Source organism: Pezoporus flaviventris, unplaced genomic scaffold (genome assembly GCF_033815535.1).
Source record: "Pezoporus flaviventris isolate CSIRO_AGI_PZ_B2104156 unplaced genomic scaffold, CSIRO_AGI_Pfla_v1 ptg000009l, whole genome shotgun sequence".
Lineage (NCBI taxonomy): Eukaryota > Metazoa > Chordata > Aves > Psittaciformes > Psittacidae > Pezoporus > Pezoporus flaviventris.
In genome coordinates, this window is record NW_026892557.1 from 4,430,923 (window position 1) to 4,449,005 (window position 18,083).

An 18,083-nucleotide genomic window follows, 5' to 3' on the forward strand; every position below is an offset into this window, starting at 1 on the left:
CATCCATCCATCCGTCCTCTTGTCCCCCCCCAAAAACCCCCTCTGCCTGCTCCTGCCTGATGAACGCCAGCAGCTTTGTAACAAAACACACCCGGAATCACTTAGGAATTTGGGCAAGGTTTCAGGGTAACTGAAACACAGAATATCACAGGGAAAGTTCCTCTGCCGTGTTTCAGCAGAGGGCTGGAAGCAGATGATTGCTTCCTTTGGCAGGGAAAGTGTCGACAGGGTCAGGGCTGATGCACTGTAAATCAGCTTCTTCGAAGGAACAGAACCTGTTTTACTCAGCCTGCTCTTGCCAATTTGAAATTCATGGATTATTCTGCACTCGCTGCTGTAGATGTTGCTCTTCAGGTGATAACAAATTCCCTTTGGCACCCAAACTTCAGCGGGAGAGACAAACCGAACCACGCACTGGGTCTTCGGCATTGCCACACTGGGGATCCGAGAGATGTACCTGGGACCCAAGAATCTCTGGAGCCCTTCTGCTCCAGAGGCAGGATGTGACCAGACCCCAGCAGCATCTCCAGCTGACGGCATCCCTGATGGCTGCATGAGGACATGGCTGGTGGCTGCACGCTGGCATCCCTGTCAGGGGCCACAGGGTGAGACCTTGTAATAGCCCTGCTCTAAAAGTAATATCAAGTACTTTTGGTTATCTGCAGCTGGCAACAGACCCAGCTTCAGATATTCCGGTCTGTGTAATTGAATTATTTAGCGGCTGGCATGGTGTGATGAAATAGGCTTTCTTCCTATTTTTAGGTCCCAATCTACAGGGCTGGAAATTACAGCCATTAAAATGTTCTATTAGTAATGATATATAAAGGGGACAAAACTGATCAGACTTTTCTAGTGCACGGAGAGCATTAGGACATCATTAATTTTAATGCTAGAGCCCCAAATTACAAAACTATTACAATCACACTTGAAGTTTCCTAAAGAGGGAGAATCATCCGAAATTACTGCTAATGAGTAAAAAAAATATTTAAATCTTATTTAACAGACCTTAAAATTACGGCTGACAAGAGCTAATGATGGCTTTGGCTGTGTTTGTTCCTTGGTGCTGGCAAACCCAGTGTCCTGTGTGAGGAGGCAGCAAGGGGTGGCCAGGAGGATTCATGGAATGGTTGGGAATGGATTTGCCACAAGCAGGTCTGGAGGGAAAGGGGGAAGAGGCCCTGTGCCTCCAGGGCTGCTGCAGGGCTTTGAGGCCACCACTTAGCCCTTGTTATGGGATTCCAGGAGAAGGCAGGCCCCTTCCCAGTGCTTGAGGACAATACCTGATGGTATCTGGAGACAGGCGCCTCTTCCTTCCTTTTCAGTGTTAAAAGCAGTTTTCAGTCTATCAGCTGCTGAACAAAAACGTAATTACCAGCCCTATATGCTCTAAAGTAGCAGCAATTGATGTCCTATGGAAGACTGGAGATTTTTATCTTGGTTTTCTTTTAAAGAACAAATGACTGAGGAACAAAGTCCTTTGGCAAAGTGGATGGGGGAGAAGAAGAAACTTGAAGAGATCCATGAGCTGCTCTTGTGCTGCCTGTGGATGCAGGACACTGGGATCCTCTATCTGTTGAGATACACTTGCTATAACTCCACGAGCATCCCCTGGCCCCAGAGCAGCGATGCAGTGCAGACACAGCCCGAGCCTCTCTTGTGAACAAGGAACAATTTACTGCCTTGCCCTTGAATGCTTCGGTCGCCTCTAACTCACCAAACCCTTGACTTGCTCATGTAAAACGCTGTGTTATCCAAACCAAGTGCAAAGCGCACCGCCTGAGCCCAGGTCCCTCACTGTTGTGCTCTGCTTCATTTTGTCGAGACCGCATAGAGCCAGAGGGAAAAAACCCCAGACAAACATGGGCCGATATTGGCGGGTGTTTCTTGCTGTGCTCACCCGAGGGGGCAATTTCTCTCTGTTATAAACCCATGTATTGTTACTGAGCTGGAGTCAAAGCAAGGAAACATCTCCCATTGTCGGCCGGGCTGGGGAGCTCCAGCTCACTGCCTTCAGTGGCCTTGCTGCTTCCATGGCCTCCCTGCATCCCCTTCCATCTGCTTCCTAAAACCTTGTGGGGTTTTAACCCACTAAAAGCTCGGGTCTGGGAGGCTTTGCCTCTTGGTGCCCCACAGCCAATGGGGCCAATGCACCAAATGGAGACAAGGAAAAGCCTTATCTGCTGAATCCCCACTACTCCAGATTGCTGGCTGCTGTCCCAAAGCTCGGTGAAACATCTCAGAGCAGGATGCCTAGAATAAATACATCAGCCCATAATCGTCTATGCAACATTAAAACTATTTTCCAGGCACCTGATATTTGAGACGTTGCAATAAAAGGGTCAAAACCTCCTCAAATTCATTAGACCATCGCCTCAAAATCACTGCTTCATTAAGAGCAGTGGAGCCAGGAGATAGCGGGAGGTGAAGCAGAGCCCTGGAGATTGGCTGCACACACGGTGCTGATAAATGACTTCTCCGTGACTACTCCAGAGCCGGCAAGGGGAAAAATGCCATCCCACGGTTGAACAAGCCTGGTGTTTAGTGAGACACCTCAGGAGCTGCCTCGGCCAGGATAAAACATCACTGCTGCTGCTGCTGCCACCCTGCAGGCTGCAATGTGACCTTTGGGACAGGCACTGCAAGAAAGTGTGCCGGGAGCCAGCAGTGCAGAGGGAACAGCCTGGGATCCAAAGTCCCTTTGTCCTTCTTCAGTGTGGTCACTGGCCCCATGGCCTGGGCATCCCCACACACCCACCCCTCACCTTGGGCATGAGGTCCTTTGGCTGCCCCGCCAATGCCACAGCCTCCGGTTCTGCATCCCCAAAGAGTTTCCACTTAATTCAGGCTGGTGCGCTCTGGCTGCAGGTCTGGGATGAGCCATACGTAAGGGCCCCTTCCTGATGGATACGAGGGAGGGAGAAGACGGGCATTTTTCTCTGGCCAGGGTAATAGAGTCAGCAATTCCACTTGGCTAAGCACATGGCTTTTATGACATCCCCGCGCAGTGTTGAGCAAAACACCCGGGTGGCAGAAGATGTATAACGCTATCTATGGAGCAGTCTATTTCCTGTGTGGCAGCTAGCTATTTAAAAAGAAAGCACATCAACACTCTGGAAAACAGGAAGGTCCCCAAAGAGGAGTTTTTGAGTGCTCCTTTTGCAGCTTCCCACAAAGCAGAGCTCATTGTGAGGAGCAGCAAGCACCGGGCGGCTCTGGTCCTGACAGCGCTTAACATGCATCTAACTTTAAGCACACCCAGGGTCCCAGTGTAGTTGGAGGCACTGCTCGCATCCTTACACGTTAAGCACCTGCTTAATGAAGTTTTTAACACCAAGATTGGCACCAGATTTGTTCCCAACCTCCCCCTGTCCCTGCAAGGGACCTGTGGCCACGGGTCCCATTGCTCCCCCCTGTGCCAGGGTTCTCCTTTGGGATCACAGCTCTGCCGTCAACATGTTCCATGCTTGTCCTCGTCTCACAATGCCAGAGTAGAGGCTGAGATGAATGTGCCTCATCAAGCGTGTCCTTCATGAGGTAGGGGGGAAATGATGAGATTCTGGAGGATGCACGTGGAGAGAAGCTGGTCTCTCGGAAGGAGAGGGCTCCCCAGCGGTCAGAGAGAGCAAGCAGAGGGCAAAACCTGCCCTCCAGAAGCTCAGATCCTGCAGCCACAGGAGCCCAGCAGCCTGGAAGAGAGGGGTCCGGGATGCCAGGGGCACTCACAAGGATGATGGTGCTCCCACGCCGAGTCCAAAGGCTGGCAGAGGGCACCTGGAAGCGCGGGTTCAGAGCCGTGCACAGGGCTCTTCATCCAGTTTTCCTCTCATTTTGCATGGCTGATGCTCCCGCTGTAGTCCTCAAAACCCCTCTCCTGGCATCCTTCCCTGCGGTGCTGTGCGACCTCTCAGCAGCACTGACGTCCTTGGCAGGGAAGGAAAGCATCAGCCTCCTCCTCCTGCCCTTGTCTCTGATGAGATCCAGGTTAAAGCTGATTTCCACATGAGGCTCAGCCACCGCCGCATCCCTGCCTGCCCTGGAAGCTGTGGATGCCGAACGGAGCAGCCTTGGTGGAGCACAAGCCTTCGGTCCGGCTCCGCTCCGGTTTGGTGCCTCAGGAGCTCCGGGATACCCGTAAATTCAGTCTGAGCTTCTCCAAATCTATTTGCTTGATCAGATTTATGTAGCAATTCCAGGACGAGGTGAATAATGAAAACGACTCATGAATATTTCATTCTTATAAATCACGTAATTCATATCTATTCACAAATATTTGCTTTGCCTTATAAAGCAGATGAATAATTTACAGAAATACGCAGCAAATATTTTAAAGGAAATATGAAATCTGTCGACTACATTAATCACCAAATATTATTCAACTTACACTGGTTTAGCTTGCTGACAGATAAATTCTCTGTTTACGAGAGGAGCAGGTGACATTTCCTGTATTAAAACATGAGGACATGAAGCTCACTTCTTCCTATGACAGAGGGATTTTCACGCCTCCCTGCTCACTCCAGGCAGGAGACTCAGCCATGGCTCTGGGAGCCTGTTCCCAATCCATGCCTGCGTTGTGGTGAGACCAAAAGGCTTCTGGAGCAAGTGGTGGACCCGGAGCCTTGGTTCCGGCAACAAAGTCCGTGCCCTGGGCAGGCATCCGCAAGGAACCATCTTCCTGCATCCCCTTCTTGCTGTCTGAGAAGGGGGGACAGGAGCTTTTTGTCCCATTCCCTTCTAATACAAAGGGCATAAACCCCATTGTTTGGCAATGGCTGCGGTTCCTTCATGCCGAGGAAGTGGGGTTTTATCCTAAGGATCTCCTGCTACCACATGGCGTGGAGGAGCTGCCTCTACTCACAGCATCGGGGCCTGTTACAGCAATGCCTTTGCCCATTAATGCCAGAGCCAGGGGCTGAGCCCCAAACCCCTCCCGAGTCATCGGGCACAGTCACAACACGAGGCACGCGGTCACCAGATTTGCCTTAGCAGATGGGCTGTTACAGAGAGAGGGGCTGAGATGAAAGTGTTTTGCTGCCACTTCTACCAAAAGAAGTGTTTTTATCCAGAGAAAATAACGGTGCCTCAGGGTGGGTTTTTTTTAATTATTTCCTTGCTTTTTCAGTCTTGTTTTGATAACAGGACTTGGCTGCACCAGCCGGAGCAATCACTGCAAACACTTCCTCAGCAGCTAAAAGGGAGACAGAGGAAGCTGCTTTTGGTGTGCCTGTTTTCCACAGCCAGGGCTACATAGCATCAGCATCCCCCTGATCCCTGCCATCCCTCCCTGGGTCCTGGCCATCCCTTGGGCTATGGCAGTGGTGTGGACCTACCGGCTTTTCTTGGCCATCAGCTCTGACAATAAGCAGTAAATAAACTGTTAAATTTTCTGATTTTACAGTAATTCCCCCCAATTATTCAGCTTTTTTAAAAGTCAGCTGCTTAAACAGAGTATTAAGAGAGTGCATTAATCCACCTGTATTTGGATGATATAGTGATTAATCCCATGTATTTACATACAGCGGTGGTTTGGGGACGAGTGCCCTGTCCTTGGTGGGGGTTTTGCCAAGCGCTGTCCTGCAAAGGGCTCCATCCCTTCGGCAGGCACCAGGGATGCAGGGGACAGGCAGAGCATCCATCACCTCCTGAGAAGGTCACCTCAGCCACTCCATATTCATCCATCAAACAGCTTCAGCGCGGGGGCCCCACACTGAACGTTTCACGTCTCTGCTTCACCTCATCTCTTTGGTCCCAGGAACCTCTCCAGTGATGGAAGCGGAGGGGATGGACAGGGCTGCAGGCACTTCACATCAGCACATCACACCCACGCCAAGCGAGGCAGCCCCTGTCAGGCAGGAACGAAGGTTAAAAGGACTTTGTCAGCTCAGTTCTGCAACCCAAATACCAAAGCAAGGGAAACTGGAAAACCCGACTGACAGAGCTGCGGAGCGCAAAGGAGAGGGCAAAGGCACTGAGAGCCCCCTCTGCCACCCTGAAGGCAGCAATAGCTGCTCCAATAAGGAGCTGAAATGGCTGAGGCACCCAAAAACCAGGCTTCGGTACCTTTCCACATGGGAAACTCCGATTTGCAGAGCAAGAGTGGGGTCTGCCACCACCTCCTCTGCCTTTGCAGTGCAGACACAAGGCGACAAGGGGACAGGACAGCTTTGTGATGCCTCAACTTAAACACAGCTTCTTTGAGACCTCCCCGGCCTGATTTAAGCAGAGATTGGGCACAGATGTGGGGGTTTGAGGCAGATCCTCGAGGAGTGGGGCTGCAGCCATTCCTGCATGCTGGTTTCTTCACCCCAAAGCCAGCAAAACCTGCTGTCCCTTTTTAGTATTCCTGCCATTCACAGCGCATCTCCCAACCTATTCATCTGTAACATCTGTAGGCCTATTAAGAAGGAAATACAATTTCATAGTCACAGATAAGAGATTAGACAGATCAATTGCTCCCTGAGAAACGGGCCGAGGAAAAACTCCTTTCCAAATGGCAGCGTGGAAGGTTTTGGCTCTCCTGGCCGATTGAGCTGCGGGTCCTGCCACCAACTCTGCTGGTCCTGTTCTCATTAAGGGAGGAAGGAGTTCGTGCGCTCAATGCTGAGGTATCCACTGACCAGCCAGGGGATCTGTACTTAGGGATCTCTTGGGGGGATACAGGGTGAGCCCCCCCCCCTTTCCCACCTCAGGGCTTTGAGCCTGGATGTTTCCCCCTGTTCTGGTGCAGGGAGCACGCAGCGTGCCAGCACGGAGCACACCGTGTGCCGCGGCAGGGGCTGTTACCATACAACGTGACACGCTGTGCTAGGCTGGAAGAAGAGAGGCTGTCAAAACATTTAGCAGCAGAGGTAAATTGAATCCACCGCATCCACAGATGGGGGATTCTGCACAATGGCTCTCAGAAGGCCTCAAATAACCTGAAAAGTGGTGCCACAGAGGCAGGCAGAGCCACAGCCCTGCGTGTGCATGGCCACGGCCCATGGCTTCTCACAGCACCATCCGCAAAGAGCATCACTGGCACCCACCCCAGCATCCAGGGGAGTGGGTGAGGTGGGTGCAAAGGGATGGGAAAACACAGGGACATGGCCCCAGGGGCTGCCAGGATGGCCAGAGGCCACTGCTCCCCCCGGACCTTTGGGAAGGAGCAGGACCCGAGCCATCCCCAGGAGCTCCTCAAACCTGCCTGTGTTCAGAAAACCCTGAATTATTTATAGCCTGTTATCATCCCCCAGGTATTATTTGTGTAACCATTAGATTCTGTAAAGTGTATGAAAGCAGCTGTAAAATACCAAGCATCTCCTCACCTCAACTGGGAGCTGATTATTTTCCTGCCTGATTTACCAAGCTCCTTCTCGGCGACTTAACCCTTTGCAGCCATCACCAGTGAAGGGGTGTGAGCACTTTGGAGCGTTGTCAGTCCTCAGCATTGGCTCCTGTGAAAGGGCCTGAGCACCAGCTGCAAGGAGAGCGGTGGGTTGTTCACTCCTGCACTGGAAGCTTCTGTCCAAACAGGAGAAGCTCTTGACTGGCTCATCTCTGAATAAATATGTTCTTAAAAACCTGATTTATTCAGCAGTATAATGAATGCCGTGCCTTTTAAATGTGACAGTGGGGAAAATACATCGGCCTTCTGCAGGCTTAAATGTCATCTGCAAAGATGAGGCTTTCTCCTCCCTCCCTCGCGCTCATGGGGCATCCTTTGATTTACTGGGTTTTAGAGGGGCTTGGGACCAGCACAGCTCTGGGACACGGCATCCTGCAGCCCCAGCACTGCCCCAATGAAGGGCAATAGCGATCAGAGGAACAGGGTTTGGGATGCAGGAAGCATAAACCCCTGGAGCTAAGCAGGCTGCCCAGGAGAATGATGCCTCATTGGGGTGCCCAGGTGGCTCTTTTTGTGCCCGTGTCAGCAAAACGGAACAGAAAGACACTTCAATGTAAATTTAAAGCCTACCAGAAAATAAAACAGAAGCAACAAAGTGGAGTAGAAAATAGCCCTTCAAGTCACTTAGCACAGGCACGATGAGAGGCTTGGACAAGCTGGAGAAATTACTCTGGAAAACGAGCACTCCAGAAACCCAATAAACTGCTCCAAAGACACAGAAAATTACCCTTGTATTGATCACAGGCACTGAAGCAAACCAATAACGTGCACGCCCCCACACCAGGGCTGCCCTCACCACCCCAAAAATGAGCCTTCACCTCACATGCAGGAACGAGGAGCCTTTGGAAACACATGCAGGAGACAAGGCACCATGGAGGGAAACTCAAGCCTCTGTGCAGGTTTAGGTGAGGGTAGCCAAGGGCGGATGGCACCCACAGGCACTGCGGACCTGGCCGAAAGGAAAACCAGTGTAAAATGAGGATTTTCAGCTTCTAGTGCCAAGGGAGAGCCATATGGATCAACACTGAGAGAGGCAATGCGCATTCCAAGGTACCTTTACCAGCGCAGTGGCAGGGAGGGGATGCCCTTGGTCCACAGGGCATCGTTGCCCTGCAGTCAGATCCCTGGACACCACTGAGGAATGGCCCTGCCAAAAGCAGCAGCTGGGATGCTGTAAAAGATGGGGGGGGGGAACCGAACATGTTTTTCTTTCAGCTGATTGAACCAACTGTATTAAAAACTTCACGTTTAATATGCATGACCCGCTCCGTGCTCTCCACTCTAATGGATTGGTGGAACGTCTCGCGCAGCTAAATCATCGGGGGCGGATGGAACACAAGGGGCCAGTTGTAAATGCGAGGGGAGAAAAAAAACCAACTAAACTAGGCCCATAAACCACGAACCAATTTCCCCATCTTGGCCAACAGATTTTAAATGGGAAATGTGATCGCGGAGCAGGAAGAGTTCGGGCGCTCCTGGATGCACATGAAGGGCAAAGCGTGGTGAGTGCTCCCCTTATGCGATCGAGGACATGAGCCTTTATCAGCTGCTACATCAAAACCCTGCTGCTGAACACGATGATTTCGGAGCCCTTTAAAGGTGCGTTGTAGCTTTGCTGCCTCCTAATTACCTCCTATGTTCTGCATGATTCTTGTTTTTCATTTCAGATGGGAAAACACCATAAACTCACTAATTAATTACTCTTTAGCCCCGGTGTATCCGCTCAAGCGCACGCTTCGCTGTGCAACCTCCCCATGGCACTCCATGGGAATTGTCCTCCGAGCCTCACTGGAATCCCTGGAAAACAAAGGAGAGGACAAGGAGCTGGGTCCTGGGTTTTGGCATTGGCAGCAGCCGTTCATGCAGTCCCACCCCTCACTGCGCTGCGCCTGGCTTCAAGAAGCAGAATCTACCGTGGAGGTGACAGTAACCGGTGATTGATGGACTTCATATTTCAAAAGCCCATGAGCTGTCAAAGGGAAGATGTTCAGAGAATCTAAAGCAGCTCCGAGTACCACTGGGGCTGGAGCAGGGTACAAATAATACAATCAAAAGGGGGAAAGGAAGAGGAAGGAGGTGGCACTGACCGAACAGCAGCCGGCTCCCAAGCTCACCATCCTGGTCTTGTTCCCGATGTTTCCAGAAGGCTCCGTGGGTTCTGACAGCCAGCCCTTCCCTCTCTGCTCCTCCTCATTCTTCTGCTGTCTCCTTTCTCACTGAAAACATCAGCTCCGCTTTACCTGATCCCATCACGGTCTGTGCCTGATGATGGTTAAAGGCAGGGCAGGGTAATGAATCCAGGGGGGAAAAAAACCCAAGTGAAAGCCTGGGCAGGTGAGTGAATCACTGCTTGGCACACAGAGCTGGAAACCAGCGCTGTGTTTTGCGTTTAGAAATCACTTGTGTTTTCATTAACTCCAAAAGCAAACAGGCAAATGTAAATGTTAGGATTTCAAATGGAAACACACCGATGCGAAAACAAGAGGTTTCATTTCCTTAACTCCTAAGGAATGCCTGCTGGTGGGAAGGTGGGGAGCTCAGCCCTGCTGAGGTAGAAGTGTGGGGCAGGGGGGTTCATGGCTGCATCGTGCATCCCTGGTCCAGGGGTCTATCCCGGTACCCATCACCTTGCACCGTGTGCTCCCAGAGCCCTAGGCAGCTGTTTGTGCCCCTCATGCTCCATCAATCATTTTTTCATAGAGTTGGAAGATTATAGCTTCTTATACACTACCTCCGGTCCAGCCTGTCATGGGAAAACTCCGGGGAGAAATTCACAGAGATGTATTAAAACCATCCAACACTTTCTCCATGGCAACTGGGACCGGTGCAAATCCCATCAGCCCCGCCTGGAGCGGGATGAGAGCTCCTCTGCTTCCAGACGCCCAGATTCCAGCAGATAGAGGGGAAACGTCTCCATTAGCCCAAGATGCCTCCCAACTATAACACACAGTAACATCTGATTAGTGCCAAAGCACCTATCACTCAGGAAATACATTTGTCTGAGGCTCCCCAGCAACTCACGCTTGCCCTGGCCTTTTCTTTGCTCATCTGAGAGATCCTGTATGAACACACATATCCCCGAGTGCTCGAGCAGACAGGGAAAGAGAAGGGATGCGGCTGGGCAGAGCACAGTCACAGCCACACGCAGAACACCACTGAATTGCCTGACAGAGATCAAATGAGAGCATGTTTATAACGATGCATAATTAATAACACTATTACCAGCGTTCAGAGCCTCGATCTTTGTTTGCCATCCTGCCCTCAGGCCTGGGAGCTTCCGGATGCAGGGGGAGAGGGAGCTCCCTCAGCAAGGAGCAGGTTTCAAGTGTTTAATACCAAAAGTTACAGCCAGAGAAGGTCTTTAAAAATAGCCCGAGGTCTGCGCACGGATGCCACTGCGGGTGAGAGGGATGTCCTACATTCCCCAGCTCGCTTAATCCCTCAGACTGATGACAAAATCCCCACTCATCCCCCCGGTATGAGCTCCCCGCTCCATCTCCAAGAACCTTGCCCATAATTAAGGGCTTCACCTTCCCCAGCAGTTGCCTCAGGCCGGTTTTGGCCAGTGCAGGGGCATCCGTTGTGCTGCCTGTGTAAACCAAGGGGGACAAGGGGACACGGAACAGGGCTTTGCCGATGTAGCCAGCCCAAAGCCTCCCTCTCCGAGTTAAAAACAGTTGTTTGAGCCACTGGAGCGAATCTGCAGCTGTATTTCAACTCAACCCACCACCAAACTGCGAGGGAGCCAAACCCTTTGAAGTCTGCCATGTCCAATCCATTATTAATCACTGTAAATCTGGTATAATCTCTACAAGCATATTCCGCTGCCTACAAATAGGCTGGTGCCAACTTGCTCTAATAAATCCTGCGTCAGGGCAGCTATTGTGTCTCCTCTTCATGCAGCATTTCCCAGCAGAAACATTTAAACAATAACAATCTCTATTTGGTGCAGTCACTTTTGTTTCAGAAGACTATGGTCTAACAGATTTAAAGCTTACAGAAAGGCCTGGATTTATGGCATGGTTTCTTCCCGATGCTTTTTTTGTTTCTAATAACGCCTGTGAAGCATTAAATGTCTCCATTTGGGTTCCTAACTTCATGCCAGAGCAAGAAAACTGTTCTTCCTACCCCAAACTTCAGGGCTAAAGTTCGACTGAGAAGGACCATTGCTAAAAGGCAATTGAGCATCCAGAAACTGCTGGTAGCTCTAGAGAGCTGGGATGGTGCATAGAGAAAAAGAGGAAGGACACACCAGCACAAGGAGCGAGGACTTTCACAGAGTTAGCAAGAACTGGTGAGTTACCTCCTCCTACCTTTGTGAAGCAGCCATTGAGGGTGAAGATGAGGCTGGATGAGCCCTACAAGGATGAGTTTTCCATGCAGCCCACAAGGAAAGTGTTTGCTGCTCAGTGCTTGGGAGGAAATGCAATGCTGCTGGGGAAAGGGAACACAGGAAAGAGAGGCCAGAAACCCCCCAAATAGACACTGGCCAGACGGAACCAAACCCAAGGGTGAGAAAACTGACCCCCAATTGCACAGGGGGGGGCTATGCAAAGGGAAGAGGCTTGTACTAGGAGCTGCCACACAACCCCTGTGTAAACCAGAGCTGTGTACACAAACTGCTGCAGATTTACCAACACTCCCTTTGCTCTGGTCTATATCAAACAGATCCTAATTTGTGTGAGCACCGCTGAGGTTTGCTTGGAGGAACAGGGAAGCTTTGAGCTCTGACAGTCTCAGATGCACAGACCTATTCCCATGGCTTCAACATGTGGCTCCATGCACATCAGCCTCCTGCGTCTGCCAGCACCAGAAGCCCTTCTCCATGCTGGCAAACAGGTCTGGGCTGCCTGGCTGCCAAGGAGCAGGGTAGAAGCTCAGGCTGCTCCTGTGGGATGCTCTGTGGGATGCCTGGAACTGGAAGTACAGCAGCCAGCCCCAGGGATGCTCATCCCTGCTGTCACCCACAGCCTGGCTGCCAGGTCCTTGCGGCAGGGCTTGGTCGGCGTGGTGCCTGAGGATGCTCACTGCAGGCCTCCGTGGTGCGAGCCCAAGCAGCCAGGGGAAGGAGCTGTGAAGGCTGTTAGCCCATGGGCAGGCTGTTTTCTCTCTCGCTGACAAAGGAGTCACAGCTCCCAAAGCAATTTAGCCTGGGAATAAACATCCAAGTACTCACTGCTAAGGCTGAGGCACTAAATGAGCAAAGCAGAGGGAGGCTGCAGAGAACTCAGCTTCCAGTCGCTTGGTTTTCACTTGACTTCCTCCACTGGCAGCTTGCAGGGACTAAATGCTCTCCAAGAGGAGCAGCTCTTCCCTCCCTGTGCCAAGGACTCTGGCCAAAAAATGCTTTTCCCCCTCCCCTGGTGCTGCTCATTAATTTTGTTTGTTTGGTTTCTTTTTTTAAGGCTTTCCCTGGTTTCCCAATTAGGACATGGTTGAAACAAGAAAAGGAAAACTTAAGGCACAGAGAACTCGGCTGGATCCCGAGTGTGGGCAGGGGGCATTGCTGAGATACTTAAACTCTGGTTATGGGATGGTGTGGGCAGCCAGACCACCTCAACTTCACCTTCCTCCTCCTCCCTCCAGCGTAACTCATGCAGCATCTTGCCACATGGATAAATCAGCAGTAAAAGTGCTCTGGGAACTCACTTCAAACCGATTCATTTCAATGTCTCTGACAGAGCTGCCACAGAAGCTGAGGAGCCAACAATCCGGTTTCTACCAGGGAAGCAGTGAGATACCGGCCACAAATTACACGTAAATGCCACACAGATGATGAGGCTGCACCCGTGAAGGTTCCTCTCCCCTTTTGTGGCATTGAAAAGGCTCAAGACAGTGGTCTGACCCAGGAGCTGCCTTGGCACAACCTTTCCTGCAGGATCAGGCCTCACCAGAGGTGCTTCCCTCCACCAACACTGGGTGCCAAACTCTAGAGCTGCACTCTCCTCCCTCCTGCCCTCACCTTTGCAGCTCCGAGGCTGAAACACGTGTCTAACAACAGGAAATCAGCACGTTCATGTTCACCTTTTGGGAAGCAGTTGGGTATGGCCCTTTTAACGAAGAAGGGTATTAATTTCATTGCTTGTAAGAGACATCAGAGGCTGACTCCATCACTGTCAGGGAGACACAGCGAAGCTGGTGTGAGCTGTCTGCTGGGAGCCAAGAGCTTTCTTCATTTACAAAAAGAATGAGACACCCCTGTGCCTGCTCCTGCGAGCAGCTTTCTACCCTAGTTCAGCATTCCCTGTACTTGGAGTCCCTCTCGAAGCCTGTTGTGAGCAGTGATTTTGGTAAATAAACTGCCAGGGGCATTCCCATCACTTCATTAAGGGGTACGTGCCTGACCCCCCAGGATCAGATTTTCTGATGGCTCAAATCAGGCTTCATGGCAATGCCTGGAGTGAAGTGAGGACTAATTGCATCTCCTGGGGCTCCACCACATCCCGCCCTCCTCCCTGATTGCAAGCAGCTCATTAGTTCGCTTCTGCAAGCGCAGCACCCCATGTGGGGCTGGCTGGTGGGGAGCCGGGACACGGCGCTGCATATCCCCACCATGCTCTGCCCTTCACATCACCCTGACCCCCACTGCTCCCCCGGGCCCTCACGCCAAGGCACAGGCAGGTATTTGGCCAGGTTTGATGTCCCCAGGCACACAATATGGTCTGGGGTTGGCTAAGGCTTGCAGACACACTGGACGTGGACCAGCATCACTCCTGCCAGGGGAGGGTGAGGAAGGCGGATGAAGGCATCCCTTCCTCCAGGGGTGCCGCTACACAAGGGCGCACGTCGGCTCTTTCTTGGCACTTGCCAAGGTTTACGTGGAGAAGGAAACGAAAGGAAGGCTTCGGTAATGACGTGCGATTGGCTGCAGTAACAAGCTTCTCCAAAAATACCTTTCTTCCGCTGGAGATGTTCTATTTTTAGAGCCTTAAAGCATCACACTGGCAAGCAGCGGGGTCACAGCTTACCTTTAAACTCTGAAACTCTGCCCTTGCGCAGGCACCTTGGGGGCTCAGCCAGCTCTCAGCCGTGATGACACACAGCAGGCCCACGAGCAAGACCCAGCTTCACCTATTGTTCAGTCTGGACGTGTCTGGGCACCGTCCATCCAGCAGATCCCTTTCTCCTTGACCCTGTGCACTCGGCACATGTCTATGGAAACAACTGATAACTTCAAAACGCACAGTGAGACCTCCAAAAGAGGAAATTCCGTCCCTTGCGTAAAGCAGACACCGGCGCTCAGGCTCAGAAGTAACCCCCTGGATCTCGGGATTCTTTTCCCCTGCTCCCATAGACCACAAACAGCGGTGGTTAACCAAATTACCGCCGACCCGGGAGCCGCTGGGCAGCAGTGGGAACAGGGGAGCTGCCAGGCAGGGCTGTGGGACAGCCACGGAACGGAGCACTTGGTGTAAAACTAAAGCCCCGGCAGCTCCATCAGCACAAGAAAAGCCGTCATTTGCATGTCAAACCACCGCGGCTTGCAGCGGCAATTTCCCTCGCTGTAGCTTTCTTGGTTTACACAGGGTAACGCAATGAAGCGCCTCATCTGCAATACCTATTCAAGAACGTGATGGGGCTTTTTTTCCCCCTAAACCTACGCAGCTTCTGCAGAAAGTCTTCCCACTGAGACATCTGAATACCTGCTGCCAACAGCTCTTGAAAGAGCTTTTTAACGCGAAGGTTCAAGAGGAGATGTCTGCTCAGGGCATAAGCCCACCCAGCTGCATCTGAGGGTCCCTGCCCTGGAACAAGTCACATCCACGCTGCTTGTCATGTTCATGATGACCACTAAAACAGTGGGAATGTGCTCTCCTGACTGACACGGAATCCTGTTTCCCCAGTAATGAGCCCCAAGACATCAGCAGCCCCCTTACCTGTCCCCATTTATACCAATGGAATTGATGCATCTCTGATAATGCCCCTCATCATTTTCCCACTGCACCGATTACTGCCTGACAGCTTTCCTGTTTGCCCAAATCAAAAGACAATCTCTGCAGGCTTCCCTTAACAAGATCCTGCATCACTTCCTTCAGGAACAAGCAAATTAGCTCATGGGGAAAAAGACATCCTCAACCTGGTTCTGAGATCTGGAAGCAGATATCAAATTTGAGTAATCTACATGACATTTAAAGTGTCCTCTTGACTGAAGAGGAAAGAGAACTAAAGTGCAAACGACTTGATTGGTCCCTTGTAAGGGGCTGCAGATACAGCCTCGCCTGGTGCCTCTGCAACGAAGCACAGCACAAACCCAGCAGCAGAGGCACGACCGTGTGGCTGGCTATGACACCCGGTACCCGTCCCACCACGCTCCTGCCATTCCATGCTTTGCTCACCCGTTCTGCTGTTTCCTGGTCTGCTCCTGTCTGTTCCCAAGCTCTGCTCCCACACGAGAAGCCCAGGCACTGGCCAGGCTGGGCTGCGACATTCCCAAGGGCCACAACATCCTCACCAGCATCCAATGGGGCAAGGTGGTGCTCTGCTGCAGAGCAAGGACCTGGCTTGCAGGGAGGCACTGCTGTTATCACTCACTTTGTGAGATATTCCCTCCTTTGTCTAAGGCCAGTTCAAAGCAGATAGGGGGAAACGCAGCTTTCCCTGGCCGTGCAGACTTCGAGGAAGAGAAAGGCTGCCCTGCTCTGGAATAACAGAGAGAAAGAAAGGAGACACCTTGCCCTCTAACGAGGTGATTTATAGCTTCCATCAAAGCAGGCTCCTCTGCAGCTGAGCTCAATTTCCCCAGGGAGCCGCACTCACCGTGCCCAGGCTCCCACCGGAATCCCATCCTCAGCTGGGAATCCTCACCCTGCTCCATGCTGGGGTGGGGGTGCTTCAACAGGTGATTCCATGCACCCCATTATGTGGAGGAGCTCGAGTTCCTTGTCCACTAACACAAACGTAATCTGTTTGTAAGTAACATCCATAATCTGCTTAACATAAGTAATGAACCTCCTCTTATTTGCACTTGCCAGTGTTCATTACTTCTTTCATTGTGCACAAATCTTCCACCAAGCTCAATAAAAAAGGCTTCCTGGATTTAGTTCATCCCAAATCCCTGCGTGCCGTGCACTCTGCATGGGTCATAAGGATGTGAAAAACATGTGCATGTAGGGACAGACCAAGGGGAACGGCTTTAACCTGCCAGAGGGGAGACTGAGATGAGCTCTTCGGCAGAAGCTCTTCCCTGTGAGGGTGCTGAGGCGCTGGCACAGGGTGCCCAGAGAAGCTGTGGCTGCCCCATCCCTGGCAGTGCTCAAGGCCAGGTTGGACACAGGGGCTTGGAGCAAGCTGCTCCAGTGGAAGGGGTCCCTGCCCGTGGCAGGGGTTGGGACTGGAGGAGCTTTAAGGTCCCTTCAACCCAAACCATTCCATGATTCTAAAGTTGCACCACAACAGATATTGAGAGAAATGTCACCACTGCTGTCACCTCCCAAGGACCTGTGCTGCCGTATCCCACACCTAACAGTGTAAACCAGATAGGGCTGATAGCAGTAACAGAGCTGGGACGTTTGGGAATTCCATTAAAAGTGAGGAATTCCATTTATGGGAGGCTCGACACCGTGCGGCTGCTCCGGCACACCAGCGCTGCTCAAGGAACACGCGTTTTCCACCAGTGCCAGTTGCTTGCTTGCATTAGAAAATCAAATTATTCCCATTTATAGATGTTTCATAAGGCTTCCTGAAGTGTAAAATGCAGCGAATGCTTCCAGGCTGGGAGCAGGCATCTGGAGCTGAAGGGGTCTGTGCACCGCTGCAGCCTGGCCCACAGCCGCCTTTCCACCATCCCTTCCCATGGCTCCCCTTTCCTGGCAGCAATTGGGTGGGACAGACCGAAGCTGGCTCATTCATTAGCAAACTGTTCCATAATTAATCAGTTTGTACAGAATTGCTCCTGTGCACATAATCTTGCATTTTTCACAAAACTATCATCACTTTTCAGTTAGTTCCACTCGAAGGAACAAGGGCTCATGCTTTCATTTGAGCAGATGAATATGGATGACGTGCTTGTTCTCTCTGGGGCTGGGGAAAATCAGATTACCCAGCTTCCCAGCAAGTGGAAGCAGTGGTGCCTGTTGGCTACTCCAGAACCCCCCTCCAGCAAATTGGGCTCCAGAGTGCCTCAAGTTTGGCCAGTTTTGGGTTGCTGCTCTTTAATGGCACCAGAAGCACCCGTCACAGTGCTTACTGTTTATCTATTATTTATCTATTATTTCACCTCCCCAGGATGAGCATGGATCAAGTAGAGGTGGGAAGAAGTGCATGGGGAGGAATATGGCATGAGGCGGCCTGCATCCCCTGCACATTTGTCTTTTGTCTGCTTTTCCCAAGCCTCGTGCTTTCCCCGCTGCCCATAACTCATCCTCCAAACCCAATCCCCATTATCATCCTTTAAACTGCAAATGGCCACAGCTTGACAGGAGAAAATGCCTCCACACACGTTCAGGCAGAATGCCTGTTGTTAGCAAAGGTGCCATTGCTGTAAAGATGCGACCAGGGATGTGAAGCACTCGCCCGCCTTGAAGAAGTGTCCTTTAAAAAAGCCCAGCTGCTCGACTCATTTATCCATGTACTGCTGGGAGCCAGCTCTCCTTCCAGCCCAATATCCATGGATATCCCTTCCAGTAATGCCTGTGCAACAAGGAGCAACAGAGCCTTTAAAATGAACCGTGCTACTCACTTGCCTGTAATTGAGGCTTTGCTA

General features: G+C 51.5%; 1 long non-coding RNA gene across 2 annotated transcripts; it reads right to left on the minus strand.

The window, feature by feature from the left end:
• Positions 1-5,092: 5,092 nt before the first annotated feature.
• On the minus strand, positions 5,093-16,031 carry LOC133267612 (uncharacterized). 2 transcript variants are annotated; one of them, XR_009742815.1, is made up of 5 exons: positions 15,718-16,031; positions 11,695-11,815; positions 10,113-10,318; positions 9,496-9,643; positions 5,093-5,839 (listed from the first exon to the last, which is right to left on the minus strand). It is a non-coding gene; the product is annotated as an uncharacterized LOC133267612 (long non-coding RNA). The 2 variants fall into 2 exon arrangements; XR_009742816.1 differs by lacking the exon at positions 5,093-5,839 and adding an exon at positions 8,905-9,178.
• Positions 16,032-18,083: the final 2,052 nt, after the last annotated feature.